We start from the raw sequence: 15558 nt of genomic DNA, 5'->3' as shown, positions 1-15558 counted from the left end.
ATGAATTGCAGAGAGCTGTGCCAGATCGAATGGAATGGTATTGACTTACTTCTCTTTAAATTACATTTTGCTTTTTTATGTATGCCCTTTCTTGCTACACAGTATTAAAAAATAATGTCACCATCTTTTACTGAAGGTTGTCTATATAAATAAATGCATGCCTCCACTGTGTACTTTAGTTTTCCTTGTTAAACAAATAGTTAAGGAGAAAATAATCCATTCCAAATACAAATGACCACACAGTTGTTCAGAATTCTTATTATCAGGGTGCTCCTAACCGGTAAGTCTCTTCTTGTGAATGAAAGTTTTGCAGTGCAGTGGTAGTCCATCACAGGTCATTAGGTGTTAATTTAGTTACACATGTGTAAGTCCATTGGCAACAGCATCTCACTCATATGCATGCAGCTGGAATACACAGCCTCTATACAGGTTTTATTAACTGTGCATGTAATGATTATACCCAAGTAAGCACTTCTACAATTGAGAAAAAATGCTATAGGTATTATTATTAGAAACATGGGGGGAGGGGCATAATGGTCAAGGTCTTAACCTCACAGAGACAAGGTACAGAGTTTGATTCTTGCCTCTGATTGTTGGCTAGGCTTGTAATAGTCTGCAGACTGATAGCCTAGTATTTACCTATTAACCTATAAGATTATTACCTGTGAGGCACCCTTACTTGGATGTGTTCATGATATTCTTTTACCCACAGAGGGTAGTTCTGTCATGGCATTCCTTTTTTTAAATCATCAACATCAGTCCCCCTTTTCCCCGTTTTCTACATGGGGTCAGGGTGTTGTCATCTGTCACCACCATCTCTCTCTCCATTCAATGCACTTTCCTGCCTTCTTTGGCACTCTCCTTGATTATCTCAGGTCTTCTCTCAGATAATCCACCCACTTCTTTGCTGGATGCCCTCATTTTCTCTTGCCTTCTTCCTGTTAGTTCCAAATCTTCTTTTCTGAAACTGGAGCTACTTTGGCTTCTGCTCCTATGTCCTCATTTCTTTGTCTCTCCCACAGTGTGCATCCTACCACTTGTCTCAAGCACTTCATATCCATCACCTCTAGCTTCCTCAACTGCTCTGTCTTTACTATTCAGGTTTCTGTACCCTACAGTAGTACTGGTCGCAGCACCATTTTGTACGTCTTACTTTTCAGCTTTTTGGCATTCTTCTGTCATATACCCCTGACCCTCTGTGCCAGCTGGATGCAGCCCCTCTGATTCTAGCTTTGAAATCCTCATTCAGACTTCCCTTATCCTCAACCACTCCTTCCAGATACTTGAAGTTGTCAACCTGTTCCACTATTTTCCATTCTATCTCATTTCTAACTTTCTTCTGATTTCCTTCAGTTGCTGCCATTCCAACTGTCTTATCTATACTCAGTTTCATCCCATGTGCCTTCAGTTTTGCATTCCATTCCTCTATCCTTTGCTGAAGTTCTTGCTCAGAGTCTGTCTTTAATGCTACATCATCTGCATACAGCAGCTTGTTGATCTGTCCCCTCTGATCTGTTTGCTAATGTACTCTATCACCAGTAAGAACAGCTGTGAGCTAAGAGCTAAACTCTGATATACACCAGCTCCCACTGGGAACCCTTCTGTGATACTGAACACTGTTCATACTTGAGTCATGTGTACTTGTACAAAGCTTGCTCTAATTCTACTGATGTTTCTGGGACTTTAAACCACTATAAATTGGCTTTCTTGGAACCTTATCATAAGCTTTCTCCAAGTCTAGGAATGCCCAGTTGGACTCTTTCCTCATCTCTAGCTTCTTTTCAACTTCTCAGAATAGTTATTTTCTGTTGGTATAATGGTTAAGCTTCTCTGCTCCCATGTACAATGTACAAGGTTCAAGTTTGACCTCCATTGAATGCCTGTTTGGAGTTGGCATGTCCTCCCTCCATCTCTGGGGAGTTCCATCCACCACTGAAAAATATGCTGAGTGTTTCCATCTCAAACTCACCAATGAATGGAGCTGTGGGCGGCAGCACAGACTCTATATGGTGCTCTATAGGGTAAATAGTTGTACAGACTAATAGATTTGGGCATCTGTTGTGGTGCTCAGTGTGATGCCCCCGCACTGGCACAGTAATCAAGGAGCCTCAATTCTCACCACTGGCAACAGCTAGGGGATGTACACACTGGGAGGATAAGTAGTACACACACAGTAAAGTGCAATTTCCCTTAAGGGCACACAGAGACCACAGTCAGTCTGAAGCTGGTTTCTCCCTCTTTCTTCAGATCCCCAATAAGACTCCCCACTTGCACAGCTATTGGGTTGAGATCTCAGCTGAGTGGCCAAGCCAAAACCTCCAGCACCCTTTCCATTCAACTAGTGCTTTGTGTCCCTGCCCAAGTAGCTGACACACACACACTTTGACTGAGGATTGATTTATATACAAACACAGACACTCCTGGGAAAGGCTGGCATAAGGTAGTTTTCACTGCCACCAACCACTTTTATCAGCTACTTTTAAGGCACTTAACAAAGGGTGTCCAATCCTACTGTATAATGTTACTATTAAGAGCAAGGCTATTTAGGAGTGGTATGTACAGTGTCACCAAATAGATATGCAAGTACTCTATGAGCTTAAATACGTCTCACAAATATCAGCCACAAAGATATGTTTTAAATATATTTAATAATAAATAATAAAAGAACAAAACAATACTAAATATGTAATAAAAGCAAAAAGTACAGGCAACCAGGACAAGACAGGGTTCTTTTGTTAGGGATGCAAAACACAGCACTATAAAATGTAGTAAAAAATGAAACGAACCACACCACGGCAATAAGAAGGCATACAATTCCACACTGTCGATAAAAGATGCAAAATATCACCAAGTAAAACGTTTTAATGTTAGTGTTTTCACAGTTCACAATGGCTGCTTCATGAGACAAACTCATGATAAAACACACTTCATATTTAAAGACACTGACAACCAATGAATTTCATCATTCAATTAAAAACACAATAGAATCACATGGTAAAATCTTAAAGGCAGACTTCATCCTGCATCAAAGAATAAAAACTGAACATTAACTAACCTGACTATGAACATTAATACAAAACATATTTAATGCACAAATGTTAAAACTCACTTAGCTAAAGTTCTATTTCTAAGGGCAGGTTTTATGCAAATCTTATCATTGAGTCCACTGCCCCTATGAGCACGCATCCTAAAAATCCAATTTAACTCACTAGTCTCAACTCTATTACTGATGTCACCACCCTGGAGTCCATGTAATATAACTTCTATAACCATGAATCTAAATGTGTGTGCTGGATTCTGATTAACATGCTTGGCAAGGGCATTTGTCAAAATAGACTTATTTATACTGTAGATATGTTCCCTTATGTGATCTCTCAACCGCCTATCTGTCTTCCCCTATATAGAAAGAACTGCATTGCTGGCAAACAGCCAAATACACTATGGAGCTCGTGTTGGATGTGGCAACCAAACTGAAACTGACCTGCTTACCTGTATCAGGATGTGAAAAAAAAACCTGAACTATCTAAATACTGGCACCAATCACATGATGTACATGGAAAGGTCCCAAACATGGGCATTGACTCCCCTCTAAGTTCATGCTTCTTAGGATAACATAACATCCTTTTTAAATTTTTCTTATTTTTATAAATGAAAGTTGGTTTCTTGCCAACTACTTGACTAACCTCATTGTCTGATAGTAAAATCCCCCAATTCTTAATCATGACCCTTTCTATTTCCTTAATGTTAGTGGAATAAGTAACCGGTATCCGAAAATCTTGGACTACCTTACTAGATGTAGATTCCCAAGGTCCAGTAGAAAAATATGGCTTACCATGGGTATTTCTTAAGTCTGTAATGCCCACTAATATATCATCTACTTCTAATACTTTGTAACCCCTATCTCTGAACTTAGCTATTAATTTCTCAGTTTCTTTTCTAAAGTCAGAGTTCTTGGCATTCAATCTAGAAGCTCTCAGGCCTTGACCCTTAACTATATTTCTAAAAATATGGGGGGGGGGTGCATGCTCTTCCTGTGTAGATAAGCATTTTTACTATACTCTTTCCGGTATGTACTGGTCTTGTAGGTACCATCACCCACATCACTGATAGTTACATCCAGGAAGTCTATACACTTCCTAGAATAAGACATAGTAAACCTCAAAAAAGTGGTAGTGGAATTAAGGTAATCCAAAAAAGCATTCAAGGGTTCATGTCCACCCTCCCAAACAAGGAAGAGGTCATCCACAAACCTCCAATAAAACCTCATCTCTAGTTTAACCAGTATATGCTGCTCTTCCCAATTGGCCAGAAACATGTTGGCGTAGCTATTGGCACAAGACGTGCCCATAGCTACACTATTTTTTTTGTAAATAGTATTGGTCACCATATGTAGAAACATTGTTCTCTAACACAAGCTCCATAAATAAGCAAATAAGCTCTGCAAATTTTCCTGTAAAGTCACTGCACCTGTCAAGATAATCCCTCAACATGCTAATACCTAGATGGTTTGGTATGCATGTAAAGAGGGATTTGACATCCATGGTCACTAGAATTAGTTCATTGTTAGATTAACAAGATGAAACAAAAGAATATAAATCATTCAGAAATTGTTTTGTATCCCTAAGCACATATGGATTCGTATCTAATATAGGTCTCAGTTGTTTCTCAACATAAATTGAGAGACCTTCTTTACACCAGCCCCTGCTGAGACTATTGGTCTAAAAGGGGGGTTACATCGATCCTTGTGGACTTTGGGTAAACTTTGGATACTGGGCATCAGGGGTTTATCACATACAAATTATTTATACATTTACAAGGAAATATTACGTCCTAATAAACAATCCATGAGTATTGTTAACTCTCTTAATCATTGAATCTATCTGTTCCCTTGTAACTTTAACATATGTCTCAGTATTACCAAGCATGTTATTCATAGCTTGGTTGTAAAAATCAAAGTCCATCACTACGACCGAGCCCCCCTTATCTGTTGGTCTTATGGATATGGTGCTATCATACATCAAACTATCAAGGGCAACCTGCTCTTCCTTGGACAAATTTTGTAACTTTTTACATAGACCTCTATTGGTGAACAATGAATATATTTCATCCTCACACATTCTCTCATAGACCTCTAATGTAGAATTCATATTTGGAATAAAACTACTAGGTTTCCTAAAAAAAATTCTCATTTAAATCATTCACATTACTTGCCATAAAATTTATTTTTAACATTACATTTCTTGTCAAAGCTTTAAAATCAATCAACAAATCCGTAAGCAAAGTTTTTTGTGTGGGTATGTAACTCATACCTCTATTTAACAATGTCTGCTCACTCTCCGTTAAAGTTTTCCTTGATATATTCCAATCTAGGGTGTTTTCGTCTTCTGCCACATGCGTTTTAATGACTGGCTCCAATGGTTGTCCGGAGTTAGTTTCCTTTTCATCCTTCCCCTGCTCTATGAGCGTGGTCTTACTTCTTTTATAGGTAATGGAAAAGGAAGATTGTTAACATCAGCAGAATTAAACTGTTTATAAGAATACCCAACATTCTCCTTTGGTGAGGTAGCACGAACAACTCTTACCTCCTTCACTTTCCTCCTGGCCCCTGAGTCGACAGGAAAAAACTCTATTGACTCAGTACTCTGCATAGATGTAGACAGCAACGCAGAATGTACTGATACGTTTTTATTACTTTCTTTCAAAGTAGACACGCTCACAGAATGGGCGTCTGTAACAACTTCTTCATGACTGGATTCTTGACATGAAAACTGTCCCCCTCTTGCTTCTGCTGTAGGCTGAACAATTGGCTGCTCTTTAGTTTTATGATTACGTTGTTCATTCACTTGTGTTCTATCACCTGAGTTGTGGGAATCCATTCTGGGTGCATTCCCTGGCCAAGTGAAAACACTGTTAGTCGAGAAATCATTTAGATCTCCATATCTAATTATTTTTTTTGCTTATAAAACAATAGCTTCCACTCAAAAATCGTAGCAGAATCTAAAATATGTCCCAGCTTAGTGTCAACAACATCCACAAGGAAACCAAAATACAGGTTGTTCTGAGTGGCTGAAATGGAGTTAATTAACCACTCTTCTTCCGGTCTAAAAAAGTATATCAAAAGTCTCAGATAACTGAAACTTAAATCTAAATTTATTTTCTGCCACTTAGACAGTAGATCAGAGTACAAGTCCCCATATGTGGGCATGACCAATACCCTCAAGCCTCTAGGTATAATACGATACTCTATGCAGGCTTCAAAGTGATACCTCTGAGTTTGAAGTCGTTTCAGTTTAAACAGTTCATCATCTAATTGAAAAAGCTGCTTGCATAGCTCAACTGAATCATACTCTAGGTCAGCAACATTATTGTCCATAAAACTCTTACCAGTCAACAAAGGATTAACATCCTGGTTCAATACTTTCTTAACTCTTGTGGCAACATTCCAACCCATGGCGGAAGGCGTGGAGAAGTCTATTGAATCCAGTTCTGTTCTTTTTTTCCAAAGAACAGGGGAATGCTGCCACAAGTATGATTCAGTTGAGCTACGCAAGCAGCGTTTTCATTTAGAAGATGAACTGTTTAAACTGAAATGACTTCAAACTCAGAGGTATCACTTTGAAGCCTGCATAGAGTATAGTATTATACCTAGAGGCTTGAGGGTATTGGTCATGCCCACATATGGGGACTTGTACTCTGATCTACTGCCTAAGTGGCAGAAAATGAATTTAGATTTAAGTTTCAATCATCTGAGACTTTTGATAGACTTTTTTAGACCGGAAGAAGACCGATTAATTAACTCCATTTCAGCCACTCAGAACAACCTGTATTCTGGTTTCCCTGTGAATGTTGTTGACACTAAGCTGGGACATATTTTAGATTCCGCTATGATTTTTGAGGGGAAGCTATTGTTTTATAAGTAAAAGAAATTAGATAGAGATCTAAATGATTTCTCGACTAACAGTGTTTTCACTTGGCCAAGGAATGCACCCAAAATGGATTCACACAACTTAGGTGATAGAACACAAGTGAATGAACAACGTAATTGTAAAACTAAAGAGTGGCCAATTGTTCAGCCTACAGCAGAAGCAAGAGAGGGACAGTTTTCATCTCAAGTATCCAGTCATGAAGAAGTTGTCACAGACACCCATTCTGTGAGCATGTCTACTTTGAAAGAAAGTAATAAAAATGTATCAGTACATTCTGCGTTGCCGTCTACATCTACACAAAGTACTGAGTCAATAGAGTTTTTTCCTGTCAATTCAGGGGCCAGGAGGAAATTGAAGGAGGTAGGAGTTGTTTGTGCTACCTCACCAAAGGAGAATGTTGGGTATTCTTATAAACAATTTAATTCCGCTGATGTTAACAGTCTTCCTTTTCCGTTACCTATTAAAGAAGTGAGACAATGCTCACAGAGCAGGGGAAGAATGAATAGGAAACTAACTCCAGACAACCATCGGAGCCAGTCATTGAGATGCATGTGGCAGAAGATGAAAACACCCTAGTTTGGAATATATCAAGGAGAACTTTAACAGAGAGTGAATAGACATTGTTAAATAGAGGTGTGAGTTACATACCCACACAAAAAACTTTGCTTACGGATTTGATTGATTGATTGAAAAGCTTTCACAAGAAATGTAATGTTAAAAATTAATTTTAAGGCAAGTAATGTGAATGATTTAAATGAGAATTTTGTTTTTAGGAAACCTAGTAGTTTTATTCCAAATATGAATTCTACATTAGAGCTCTATGAGAGAATGTGTGAGGATAAAATATATTAATTGTTCACCAATAGAGGTCTATGTAAAAAGTCACAAAATTTGTCCAAGGAAGAGCAGGTTGCCCTTGATAGTTTGATGTATGATAGCACCATATCCATTATACCAGCGGATAAGGAGGGCTCCGTCGTAGTGACTGACTTTGATTTTTACAACCAAGCTATGAATAACATGCTTGCTGATACTGAGACATGTGTTAAAGTTACAAGGGAACAGATAGATTCAATGATTAAGAGAGTTAACAATACTCTTATGGATTGTTTATTAGGATGTAATATTTCCTTGGAAATGTATAAATATTTTGTATGTGATAAACCCCTGATACCCAGTATCCAAGGTTTACCCAAAGTCCGCAAGGATCGATGTAACCCCCCTTTTAGACCCATAGTCTCAGCAGGGGCTAGTGTACTGAAGGTCTCTCAATTTATGTTGAGAAACAACCGAGACCTATATTAGATAAGAATCCATATGTGCATAGGGATACAAAACAATTTCTGAATGATTTATATTATTTTGTTTCATCTTGTGAATCTAACAATGAACTAATTCTAGTGACCATGGATGTCAAATCCTTCTTTACATGCATACTGAACCATCTAGGGATTATCTTGACAGGTGCAGGGACTTTACAGGAAAATTTGCAGAGCTTATTTGCTTATTTATGGATCTTGTGTTAGAGAACAATGTTTTTACATATGACGACCAATACTATTTACAAAAAGATGGCATAGCTATGGGCACGTCTTGTGCCAATAGCTACGCCAACATGATTCTGGCCAGTTGGGAAGAGCAGCATATACTGGTTAAACCAGAGATAAGGTTTTATCGGAGGTTTGTGCATGACCTCTTCCTTGTTTGGGAGGGTGGACATGAACCCTTGAATGCTGTTTTTGATTACCTTAATTAGGGTGTATATTATATCATCGAATGCTTAAAAAAGCAAACGCTGATTGACTGACCTAATTTAAGCGAAAGCTTACAATCTCGAACTGTCAGATCAGCAATTTTTTTCCAAGGGAAAAAATTCGCTGATCTAAAGCACATACACACAACACAAGTACACTAAACAAACAGAAATCCACACACATACACCTAAAATCTAATACCTAACCCTACACTAAACTATGCACACACCACTAACTACCCACTTACCTTAACCCAAACCCTAAACCTAAGGTCCGTCACTATCGCACACTCACCTCACCCGCTCCCTAACCCTAACTCACTTAAATCCGCCCTAACCCTCATGTCCACTCAATCTCACACACACCTAACCCAAGCCCTAACCCTAACTCATCTAAATCACCCTAACACTCACATCCACACAATCACACACTTACCTGAATCCGACCTGTAACTTTCCACCATAACACTGAAAATACCGAAGCAACAAAAACGGACAACCGAATTCTTTCCCTAGGAAAAAAATTGAGTTTCTGCTGCTTCCATATTTTGCAGTTTCACGAAAATAAGTTCGCTCGATCAGCGTTCGCTTTTTTAAGCGTTTGAGGATATAATATAGACCCCTTAATTACACTAACCCCTTTTTTGAGGTTTACCATGTCTTATTCTAGGAAGTGTATAGACTTCCTGGATGTAACTCTCAGTGATGTGGCTGATGGTGCCTACAAGACCAGTACATATCGGAAAGAGTGTAGTAAAAATGCTTATTTACACAGCAAATGCATGCACCCCCCCCCCAATACTTTTAGAAATATAGTTAAGAGTCAAGGCCTGAAAGCTTCTAGATTGAATGCCAAGGACTCTGACTTTAGAAAAGAAACTGAGAAATTAAAAGCTAAGTTCAGAGATAGGGGTTACAAAGTATCAGAAGTAGATGATATATTAGTAGGCATTACAGATTTAAGAAATACCCATGGTAAGCCATATTTTTCTACTGGACCTTGGGAATCTACATCTAGTAAGGTAGCCCAAGATTTTCAGATACCAGTTACTTATTCCACTAACATTAAGGAAATAGAAAGGGTCATGATTAAGAATTGGGGGATTTTGCTATCAGACAATGAGGTTAGTCGAGTTGTTGGCAAGAAACCAACTTTCATTTATAAAAATAAGAAAAATTTAAAAAGGATGTTATGTTATCCTAAGAAGCATGAACTTAGAGGGGAGTCAATGGCCATGTTTGGGACCTTTCCATGAACATCATGTAAATGGTGCCAGTATTTAGATAGTTCAAGGTTTTTTTTCACATCCTGATATGGGTAAGCAGGTCAGTTTCAGTTTGTATGCCACATGCAACACCAGCTCCATAGTGTATTTAACTGTTTGCCAGCAATGCAGTTCTTTCTATATAGGGGAAGACAGATAGGCGGTTGAGAGATCGCATAAGGGAACATATCTACAGTATAAATAAGTCTATTTTGACAAATGCCCTTGCCAAGCATGCTAATCAGAATCCAGCACACACATTTAGATTCATGGTTGTAGAAGTTATGTTACATGGACCCCGGGGTGGTGACATCAGTAATAGAGTTGAGACTAGTGAGTTAAATTGGATTATTAGGATGCGTGCTCATAGAAGCAGTGGACTCGATAAGATTTGCATAAAACCTGCCCTTAGTAATAGATCTTTAGCTATTTGAGTTTTAAAATTTGTGCATTAAATATGTTTTGTATTAATGTTCATAGTCAGGTTAGTTAATGTTCAGTTTTTATTCTTTGATGCAGGATGAAGTCTGCCTTTAAGATTTTACCATGTGATTCTATTGTGTTTTTTAATTGAGTGATGAAATTCATTGGTTGTCATTGTCTTTAAATATGAAGTGTGTTTTATCATGAGTTTGTCTGATGAAGCAGTCATTGTGAACTGTGAAAGCGCTAACATTAAAACGTTTACTTGGTGATATTTTGCATCTTTTATCGACACTGTGGAATTGTATGCCTTCTTATTGCCGTGATGTGGTTCGCTTCATTTTTTACTACAATACTAAATATATTCATGGTAACTTTAGAGTTCAAAGATCACAGGAAATTTTTAAAACAACATTGCAGGATGGTCTCAAATAAAGAAAAAAAAAAACCATCTAATCTAATCTTTACTATATTCCTGTCTGAATCTAAAAAGAGTTACTATGCCATAAAAACTTACAGCAAGGCTAGTGCAGATATGATAATGAGTGGATGTTTCAAGGTCAAAGACAAAATACAAAATGCCCAGTCTCTCTCTGACACGGTTCTTAAATTAATATCAAATATTACTGCTGAGTTGGCTTGGATGACATCACTTTTTGTCACCTGACTTTAGTTCCCAAGTTACCCCCATTGTCAGAAAGTACAAGCATTTTAGCATCTCTATGTGAATCTCTCAGATGTTTGCAGGTCCTGAAAACCGTAACACAATAAACCACTTCTGTATCTCAAACCTAGTAATTACTTCTCTTCCAAGACAATACAAAAAACTTCTAGCTCTAGACATTGTGTCTGCTGCACTGAAACTGAGAGATAACTTTTATAACACAATCGTAAAACAATTTAATTTCAACTTATTTTCTTGAAGTTTTGCAAGTTAAACTTTTATGTCCCGGTTTCTACTGTTAAAACATAAACAGTTACAAAATTACAATAGTTTATATATATTTTTATTCTAAGCCAGCAGGGCATGTTGTGGTTACATTTTAGCTCAGTACATAACATACAGTTCTGTATAAATCATATCAATATTCAGAAATGACAAAGAATTATTTACAAAATTCCAGGTAGGTGGGTTGGCAGTGTGACACACAGTATCCTCAAGACAGGAGAACATGGATCACAGACTTGGCACTGTGGCAGGACAACCACTCAGTGGTGTATAATATGGCTCGAGGTGATTCAGTCATATTCCTTTTTTTAATATTTGTCAATAAGTTTCTGAGGTTTAAGCATGTTTTTTTCTACTGGTTGCCTGAAGCTAGATATTTGTAGCCTCTCTTTGTTAGCCTTCTAGCACCCCTTCAAATTTTGCTGTTTTTTACAAACGTCTGTGTACTCATTTCTACAACTGGTCTTAAGTGTTCTACTGAAGCCTTCATAACATCTGTATGTCTGTGTTTCAAGTATTTGTGCAAACTAAGATCCAGGCTCTTCAGTAAGGTCAGTAATCTGAGGCTTATCCTATTTGCCTTCATACCTTACCTTGTCATAAACTCGAAGTGTCTATATGGTTTTGCTCATTAATCAAAATATATATATTTTTGCTTTCTTTTCATTTTCCCTGTCATACCTTTTTTACTTACTCTGATACTGCATAGAACTCCAGTAATTCTGGCATGGATAGACATTTGTTTCTCACATGTCTACCCAAATGTTGCTATGCAAATTTTGTGCCAGGCCCCACAACTGGTGTGTCTCTCAAATTCAGCAGGAAACAGTGTGAGATTTTTGCATTTGTTGCAACATTGCTCAGCATGTCTGGTAGTCTGCATTCCTTTTTCTGTCCCCCAGTGGAATGTGGATAACTGGGGGGCTTGGTATTATTAGGGTAACACTCTCATTCTCTAGTAGAAAAAAAGGCCTGATACTTGCTCAAGCTGAAAAGTGGCATATTTGCTTGAATTCAGCAAGGATCACTGCAAATGGTAAGCCTTGCCACCAGAAGCTTCAACTCTTGCAGTAACCCTTTATGATTCAGTGACTGTCTTACCATTGTGATTTCCTGCTACCAGGGGCATTAGTGCAGAGAGCAGTTCCACCATCCATGACAGGTAGTAATCAGGCAATCTAGGGGAGTGGCTGGTGTGTGTGGGTGTGAGTGTGTGAGGGCATGTCAGCCTGGGTGGTCACAGAAGAGGAATTTGATAGGGGATTGAGAATGTAGGTGTGTGTGTGTGTGTGTGTGTGTGTGTGTGTGTGTGTGTGTGTGTGTGTGTGTGTGTGTGTGTGTGTGTGTGTGTGTGTGTGTGGGCATGTTAGCCTGGCTGGTCACAGAAGAGGAATTTGATAGGGGACTGAGAATGTAGGTGTGTTTGTGTGTGTGTGTGTGTGTGTGTGTGTGTGTGTGTGTGTGTGTGTGTGTGTGTGTGTGTGTGTGAGGGCATGTCACCCTGGCTGGTCACAGAAGAGGAATTTGATAGGGGATTGAAAATGTAGGCGTGTGTGCACGAGCGTGTTTGTGTGTGTGTGTGTGTGTGTGTGTGTGTGTGTGTGTGTGTGTGTTTGTGTGTGTGTCCATGAATCCAGAAGTCCAACTGAGTGTGTGGGGAGGTTGTTTGATGCTGAGCAAGTATTTGTATTTCTGTATATGTGGTGTGTGTGTGTGTGTGTGTGTGTGTGTGTGTGTGTGTGTGTGTGTGCGCTGCTCTGTGCCTGTGCATGAATGTCTGAATGTGTATGAGTTTGGTGGAGGGGTACCTGCACCAATCACAGATATGACAATGCTAGTGATAAAAAATGCATTTCATAGACATGCGAATGAGCCGATAATGATGCTTATTTATTTGACATTTATTTACCGGGTAGTTAGTCTGGGTCAAAAAGAATCAGTTTTCAGTGGAGGCCCAGGGAGAAAAGCTCTGAGTTACACACTTAATATACAAGCAGTATTACAGTGAAATACAACAATATTTGAGAGAAATTATTACAGATATATGTTAGGAGACATACAAATTAGTATTCTAAATGGAACATATAATACATATTATACAATATAGCCTTAGGATAATTGCACAATCCATTTTAAGATTTTCTGTGACATATGTAGTAGTTAAAATTAAGGTTCATTTTAATGCTGAAATTAGATGTTAGCCACTATGCAGTGGTACAGAACAGGCATGGTTCCAAGAGTAGAGGGTATATTATTAGACATGTAGAATATTACATTACTGTTACCTAATCTTATGTAATGTTAGTTTGATTAAATGAAGAATTAGAGAGAAAGCTGGAAGTCAGATTAAAATAAGGGTAGGTAAGAAAGCTAGAAGTCAAAGTATATAGATAGGGGGAGGAAGAAAGCTGGAAGTCAAAGTGCATAGGAAAGGGGGAGGGAGATAGTGGTGGAGAGATTATCCAGGAGTAGAGCATAGGCATAGCTAAGATTTATTTAGACGATGTAGGGAATTTTTAAAAGCTGGTAGATCAGGAATACTTCTGGTTGATAGTGGGAAAGAGAGCCATGGTTTAGTAACAGCATGAGAGGATAGGCTCTGTTCAGGTATTTTAGAGGCTCTGGAGATAGTGAGAAGCTTCTTATCTTCAGACCTAAGGGTTCTGCTGGGGACGTAAGGTTTGATTATGTTACTCAGAGCCGGGCAGGTTTGGGGCTTATTGATTATGTTGTGTAGTGTTGTGAGTTGGATATAGAGGAGGTGAATGGAGAATTCTAGCCAGCTTGATATTTGTAGTGGCATACGATGCCACTTTGTTGTAGCACTATTCTATTTTGGATCTAATGGACATCTGTAGGTTAGAAAGAATAGAGGCACCTTATAGAAAGGAGGGTAGTAGGAAAGTGTTAACAAGGGTGATCTTGGATGCTGAGGTCAGGGAGTGTTTGCTTCTGTAAAGGATGCCTGGTTTCTGGTGTTTTTTTTTTTTTTTTTTTTTTTTTTTTGTTGGACATGGAAATCGAACTTTAAGTGATCATCTAAAATAACTTAACAGTTTAGTGTAGTGGACTATTTCAAGAATGGTACTGTCAGCCAAGTGTATTTTGAATTGCTTTATGTCAATAGAGTGATTTTTTTTTGGCAGGAAGAGAAGAAGTCTGTTTTTTTTGGGTTTAGGAATAGTTGATAGTAAGCTAGGCTTAAAATGCAGAGAAAGTTTGTTGTGTGATGGTATGCAGTAGGGGTAGTGAAGGAGAAGTGCAGATAATAGTGGAGTCATCTGCATACTATATGAGTGAACCAGTGGATGAGGCAGTGAAGAAGTCATTTGTAAATATATTAAAGAGTAGGTGCCCAAGGATACAACCTTGTGGGAATCCAGTGGGGTTGTGCAGAATGTGAGCGATTTCATTTAGCCACTTGACTGCTTGATTTCGTTCATGCAGGTAACTGTGGATTCACTGTAGGGTGGTAGGGTTAAGGCCTATGTTTGATAGTTTGTCAAGGGGTATGGAATGAGAGACAGTGTCAAATGCCTTAGAAAGGTCAAGAAATATAGCAAATACAAAGTTACCCGTTTCTCTAGGTGTGTGTGTGTGTGTGTGTGTGTGTGTGTGTGTGTGTGTGTGTGTGTGTGTGTGTGTGTGTGTGTGTGTGAGGGCTGTAGATATGCTGTGGCCTGGGAGGAATCCATGTGGGTATGGATAAGGAGGTTGTTTTGCAGTAAGAATGTCATTCCTTTTTAGTGTACACATTTTTCTAGTATTGTAGAGATGGGAGATAGAATGGCTATGGGTTGGAAGTTGGTCAGTTCAGTAGATTTACCACCTCTGTTAAAAGGGGTGATATGGGGCATTTTCCATATTTTTGGGACTAAAGATTCTGAAATGCATCTATTGAGCAAGATGCTGATTGGGTAAGCAATGGAGTTGACAGCTAATTTCAAGTACTGGGGTGGGGTGGATGTTTGCTGAGGTATAGCAGGGTTTAAGTTTCAGCAGAAGTCTTTTTATGAGGCTTATATGTATTGGTTGTAAGGAGAATGTGATAGAGTTATTGATAGGAATTTTGATCTGGTATGGTAGGGAAAGTCAAATTTAGCTTGAAGGGTTGTATTAAGGGATGTTGAGGATGAAGAGGAGGAGGAGCCTGTGTTGGGTGTTTTAGAGATCAGATCGGCTATGGATCGCATGAAGTGAATATTAAAGTCCTTGGCAATTTGCGAAGGAGGAGCATTTAGT

The sequence above is a fragment of the Protopterus annectens genome, chromosome 3.part1, assembly GCF_019279795.1.
Source record: "Protopterus annectens isolate FY-2018-M chromosome 3.part1, PAN1.0, whole genome shotgun sequence".
NCBI lineage: Eukaryota > Metazoa > Chordata > Ceratodontiformes > Protopteridae > Protopterus > Protopterus annectens.
Note: the sequence above shows the minus strand (reverse complement) of the source record.